Source organism: Homarus americanus, unplaced genomic scaffold, assembly GCF_018991925.1.
Source record: "Homarus americanus isolate GMGI-L3 unplaced genomic scaffold, GMGI_Hamer_2.0 scaffold41027, whole genome shotgun sequence".
In the NCBI taxonomy this organism is placed as follows: domain Eukaryota; kingdom Metazoa; phylum Arthropoda; class Malacostraca; order Decapoda; family Nephropidae; genus Homarus; species Homarus americanus.
This window is the reverse complement of record NW_024745073.1, coordinates 2,818,838-2,826,417: the sequence shown is the minus strand read 5'-3', so window position 1 is coordinate 2,826,417 and position 7,580 is coordinate 2,818,838.

Genomic DNA, 7,580 nt, shown 5'->3' with positions numbered 1-7,580 from the left:
CCCACCACCTCCCCTCACGTACAGGTAACCAGCCGTGAAACAGTGGATGTATCAGGACCTGCACGACCGCATCCCAACTCCCCCTCCCACACCCTCCTCCCTCTGCTCACCCCTGCCATGGTCACCTCACCTCACCTCACCTCACCTCTCCCTCTCCTCACTTCTCTCCACCTCCTCCCGTGTTCCTTCTTCCTATACTCTTTCCTCACCTTCCCACCTCACCTCACCCCCCACCCCCACCCGCTGCCTCCTCTTTCCTTTAGCTCTCACTTCATCCTCCCCTCTCCCCTTAATCCCTCATATCTTTCCCTCTATACCCCCTCCCCGACCTCAACACTCCCCCGGCCTCTACACTCTCCCCGGCTCCACCCCCTCCCCGACTCACACTACACCCCCCCGGCCTCAACACCCCCTCCCCCGGCCTCAACACTCCCCACCCCGGCCTCTACACCCCTCCCCGGCCTCAACACTCCTCCCCGGCCTCTTCACCCCTCCCCGACCTCCACTACACCCCCGGCCTCTACACCCCCCTCCCCGGCCTCTACAACCTCTGGGACAAGATTCACAAAGGTTCGTACGTCTTTATTCCTTAACTGGAAACACATCTGACTCATTTAATTTACGCCACTAAGATGGGTTCATGAGATTCACTTATTGTTTTAGCTGGTGATGTGAGACAATCTAAATGACTCATAGCTTCAACATAATGATAGATTCTCAGAGGCTCGTAAGATTCATTTATTGTTTTAGCTGGTGATGTGAGAACGAATCTAAATGACTCGCTTAAAGCTTCGACATAATGATAGATTCTCAGAGGCTCGTAAGATTCATTTATTGTTTTAGCTGGTGATGTGAGAACGAATCTAAATGACTCGCTTAAAGCTTCGACATAATGATAGATTCTCAGAGGCTCGTAAGATTCATTTATTGTTTTAGCTGGTGATGTGAGAACGAATCTAAATGACTCGCTTAAAGCTTCAACATAATGATAGATTCTCAGAGGCTAAGTAAGATTCAAATGTTCAGCCTCAATTGCTGATGTAAGACCAATATAATTGACTAACTTGAACTCCGATACAAAAGAACTTTAGGTAGGTCATTTAGATTCGTTCTCACATCACCAGTTTAGAAAATAAATGAATCTTACAACCTCTAATCTATCATTATTAAGTAATTAAGTGGTCCCACAACACCTGCAGGGAGGAAAAATTTCAGATAGGAACCATTGAGATTTGGTCATTACTCCTTGAGGGGTAGTTAGTGAATCACGAGGCTGTTGGGGGATAATTAGGGGAGGGAGGGAAATGAGGAAGGAGGGTTGAAATGAGGGAGGAAGGAGGATTGAGAGTGATGGAGAGGAGGAAAAATAAGGGGATAGGAGAGAGAAGGAAATAAGGGAAAGAAAGGAAGGAAGTAAGAGTGAGGGAGAGGAGGGTTTGAAGTAAGAGAGGAGAAGGGGAAAAGGGAGGAAGGAAGTGAGGGAAAGAGAGGAAGGAAATGAGAGATGAGGGATGGAATAAGGAGGAGTGGAGGATGGAGTGAAGGGGAAATGGAATGGGAGGAAGGCGTGAATGGAGTGAGGGGAAAGGAATGAATGGAGTGAGGGAAAGGAATGGAGTGAGGGAAAGAGGTGAATGGAGTGAGAAACGATGAATGGAGTGAGGGAAACAGTGAATGGAGTGAGGGAAAGAAAATGATGAACAGGCAGAGAGTTGAGAAAAGGAGAGAAGTAGACGAGGGGTGTAGTAGAAAACAGGGGTGAGCAGGCAGGGGAGAAATGAGGGTGAACAAGGGGTGGTGAGAGGGTGGTAGGGAGGGGAGGGTGAGGAGTAGGTAGGAGGCGGAGGAAATGAAAATATATATTAACTAATTTTCAGACGTAATAGTATCTCTCTCTCTCTCTCTCTCTCTCTCTCTCTCTCTCTCTCTCTTCTCTACTTCCCCCTCTCCTTATGTATTCTTTCTCTTCTCTATCCTCCCTTTCTCTCTCCCCCTTCCCTTTCTATTCGCTTCTTTCCGCCCTTCTCTTATCTTCTCCCCCTCCACTTCCTTCTTTGGCACTTTCTTCCCTCCTTCCTTCCTTTGGTACTTTCTTCCCTCCTTCTCCCTCCCCTTGGCACTTTCTTCCCTCCTTCTCCCTCCTTTGGCACTTTCTTCCCTCCTTCTCCCTTCCCTTTGGCACTTTCTTCCCTCCTTCTTCTTCCCTTTGGCACTTTCTTCCTCTTTCCTTCCCCTTTGGCACTTTCTTCCCTCCTTCTCTCCTTCCTCACCTTCAAACTCTCACTTCCCTGAGATTGCAAGCGGAACTTTTGGTGAGTAGGAACCAGGAGAGAGAGAGAGAGAGAGAGAGAGAAGAGAATATCTATACATACTAACACACTGTATAACTACCTGATGCCTGGATGAATTTAGTCACATAAGCCGATGTATGTATGTATGTATGTATGTATTATGTATGTATGTATGTGTATGTATGTAGTGATATTTGCTTGAGGTTATTTTTAAAACGATAAATATTTCAGCATACAACCTAACTAATCCATCGTTATTAACAACACTTCATTGTAATACTTATCTGTACTGTCATAATATAACCCATATATTACTCAGGTATTCCTTGATATTACCTGTTATTACCTGATATTACCCTGATATTACCCTGATATCAGATATTACCTGATATTACCCTGATATTACCCTGATATTGCAGATATTACCTGATATTACCCTGATGTACCCAGATATTCCCTGATAATCCCCTGTTAATGCAGAAATTACCCTGATATTATAGATATTGCCTGATATTAACCATATAGTACCTGATATTGCAGATATTACCCTGATATTCCCTGATATTTCCCAGATATTGCCTATTATTACCAGATATTGCCTGATATTACCATGATATTACCCAGATATTCCCAGATATTCCCTGATAATCCCCTGTTAATGCCAGAAATTTCCTGATATTACCCTTGTTTATTCCTGATATTAACCATATAGTACCCTGATATTGCAGATATTACCTGATAGTACCTGATATTGCAGATATTGCCCAGATATTACCCTGGTATTGCAGATATGCAGATATTGCCTCGATATTGCCCAGATATTCCTGTTATTACCTGATATTGCCCTGATATTGCCTGATATTACCTGATATTACCTGATATTGCTGATATTACCTGATATGCCTGATGTTACCTGATATGCCTGATATTGCCTGATATTACCTGATATTGCCCTTGGTATTGCAGATATTACCCAGATATTACCTGATATTGCCCAGATATGCCTGATATTGCCTGGTATGCCCAGATATTGCAGATGTGCCTGATATTGCCTGATATCTGAGATATTGCCTGATATCCTGATATACCCAGATATTACCAGATATTACCCTGGTATTACCAGATATTACCCAGATATTACCTGATATTACCCTGTTATTACCTGTTATTACCCTGATATTACCCTGATATTGCCTGATATTGAATTCCTGGTATTGCAGATATTACCCAGATATTACCTGATATTACCTGATATTAGATATTACCTGATATTGCGAATATTGCCTGATATTGCAGATATTGCCTGATATTACCTGATATTACCCTGTGTGCCTGATATTGCAGATATTGCCTGATTGCCTGGTATTGCCAGATATTACCCAGATATTGCAGATATTGCAGATATTGCCTGATATTGCCTGATATGCAGATATTACCCTGATATTACCTGATATTGCTAGATATTGCAGATATTACCTGGTATTGCAGATATTACCCTGATATTACCTGATATGCAGATATTGCAGATATTGCAGATATTACCTGATATGCCCAGATATTACCCTGATATTGCAGATATTACCCTGTTATACCTGATATTACCCTAATATTGCCTGTATTACCCAGATATTTCCCTGATAGTACCTGCATATTACCCAGATATTACCTGGAATATTACCCTGGTATTACCCAGATATTACCCAGATATTGCCTGATATTGCCTGATATTACCTGTTATTACCTGATATTCCCTGATATTACCCTGTTATTGCCTGATATTACCTGATATTGCCACAATTTGCAGATATTACCTTACCTGATATTGCAGATATTACCCTGTTATTACCTGATATTGCAGATATTACCTGGTATTGCCGGAATTACCCAGATATTACCCTGATATTGCCCTGTTATTACCTGATATACCTGATATTACCCTGTTATTGACCCTGATATTACCCTGATATTACCCAAATATTCCGCCAGATATTACCCAAATATTCCTGATATTCCATGATATTACCCTAATATTCCCAAGATATTCAACTGATATTACCCAGATATTCCCAGATATTCCCCAGATATTCCCTGAGAATCCTGCTATTACAGATAATCCCCGATATTCCCCAGATATGTCCAGCTATCCCCACTCATAATTTGCTCATCATAAAACGTGGCTCCAGAACCACATTTTTCCAGCTCGTGTGACCGTGAAACACAATGGCCTCAGGACACTGACCATGGTAGGCTACCTATTAGTTCACGTCATTATACTCCCTGTTGACAATATTGTTCCTATTATTGTCCAGTGTTACCAATGGTGTGTGTGTGTGTTCTTTGGATGTTGGAGTAGAACGTGAAATGTTGATTATATGTATGTATGTATGTATGTATGTATGTATGTATGTATGTATGTATGTATGTATGTATGTATGTATGTATGTATGTATGTGTGTATGTATGTATGTATGTATTTTGAATCTAAAACGTTGCACAGTATGCTCACACTCACAACACCACACAGTATGTCCTACACTCACAACACCACACAGTATGCTCCTACACTCACCAACACCACAGTATGCTCCTACTCACCAACACCACAGTATGCTCCTACACTCACCAACACCACACAGTATGCTCCTACACTCACCAACACCACACAGTATGCTCCTACACTCACCAACACCACACAGTATGCTCCAACACTCACCAACACCACAGTATGCTCCTACACTCACAACACCACACAGTATGCTCCTACACTCACCAACACCACACAAGTATGCTCCTACACTCACCAACACCACACAGTATGTCCAACACTCACCAACACCACAGTATGCTCCTCACTCACCAACACCACACAGTATGCTCCTACACTCACCAACACCACACAGTATGCTCCAACACTCACCAACACCACACAGTATGCTCCTACACTCACCAACACCACACAGTATGCTCCTACACTCACCAACACCACACAGTATGCTCCTACACTCACCAACACCACACAGTATGCTCCAACACTCACCAACACCACATACAGTACTCTCTTAACTGATCATACACCACTACACCCACCCTGTTAACTGATCATACACCACTACACCACCTGTTAACTGATCATACACCACTACACCACCCTGTTAACTGATCATACACACTACACCACCCTGTTAACGATCATACACCACTACACCACCTGTTAACTGATCATACACCACTACACCACCCTGTTAACTGATCATACACCACTACACCACCCTGTTAACTGATCATACACCACTACACCACCCTGTTAACTGATCATACACCACTACACCACCTGTTAACTGATCATACACCACTACACCACCCTGTTAACTGATCATATCACTACACAACCCTGTTAACTGATCATACACCACTACACCACCTGTTAACTGATCATACACCACTACACCACCTGTTAACTGATCATACCACTACACCACCCTGTTAACTGATCATACACCACTACACCACCCTGTTAACTGATCATACACCACTACCACCCAGTTAACTGATCATACACCACTACATCACCCTGTTAACTGATCATACACCACTACACCACCTGTTAACCGTTCATACACCACTACACCACCCTGTTAACTGATCATACACCACTACACCACCCTGTTAACTGATCATACCACTACACCACCCTGTTAACCGATCATACACCACTACACCACCCTGTTAACTGATCATACACCACTACACCACCCTGTTAACTGATTATACACCTACACACCCACCCTGTTAACTGATCATACACCACTACACCACCCAGTTAACTGATCATACACCACTACATCACCCTGTTAACTGATCATACACCACTACACCACCCTGTTAACTGATCATACACCACTACAGTTAACTGATCATACACCACTACACCACCCTGTTAACTGATCATACACCACTACACCACCCTGTTAACTGATCATACACCACTACACCACCCAGTTAACTGATCATACACCACTACACCACCCTGTTAACTGATCATACACCACTACCACCCTGTTAACTGATCATACACCACTACACCATCAGTTAACTGATCATACCACTACACCACCCAGTTAACTGATCATACACCACTACATCACCCTGTTAACTGATCATACACCACTACCACCCTGTTAACGTATACACCACTACACCCTGTTAACTGATCATACACCACTACACCCAGTTATGATCATACACCACTACACCCACTGTTAACTGATCATACACCACTATACCACCCTGTTAACCGATCATACACCACTACCTGTTAACCGATCATACACCCACTACACCACCCTGTTAACTGATCATACACCACTACATCACCCTGTTAACTGATCATACACAACTATACCACCCTGTTAACTGATCATACACCACTACCACCCTGTTAACTGATCATACACCACTACACCACCCTGTTAACTGATCATACACCACTATACCACCCTGTTAACTGATCATACACCACTACACCACCCTGTTAACTGATCATACCACTACACCACCCTGTTAACTAATCATACACCACTATACCACCCTGTTAACTGATCATACACCACTACACCACCCTGTTAACTGATCATACACCACTATACCACCCTGTTAACTGATCATACACCACTACACCACCGTTACCTGATCATACGCCACTACACCACCCTGTTAACTGATCATACACCACTACACGACCCAGTTAACGATCATACGCCACTACACCACCCTGTTAACTGATCATACACCACTACACCAACCTGTTAACTGATCATACACCACTACACACCCTGTTAACTGATCATACACCACTACACCACCTGTTAACTGATCATACACCACTACACCACCCTGTTAACTGATCATACACCTATACCACCCTGTTAACCGTTCATACACCACTACACCACCCTGTTAACTGATCATACACCACTACACCACCCTGTTAACTGATCATACACCACTACACCACCCTGTTAACTGATCATACACCACTACACCACCCTGTTAACTGATCATACACCACACACCACCTGTTAACTGATCATACACCACTACACCAACCTGTTAACTGATCATACACCACTACACCACCCTGTGTAACTGATCATACACCACTACACCACCCTGTTAACTGATCATACACCACTACACCACCCTGTCAACTGATCATACACCACTACACCACCCTGTTAACTGATCATACACCACTACACCAACCTGTTAACTAATCATACACCACTACCA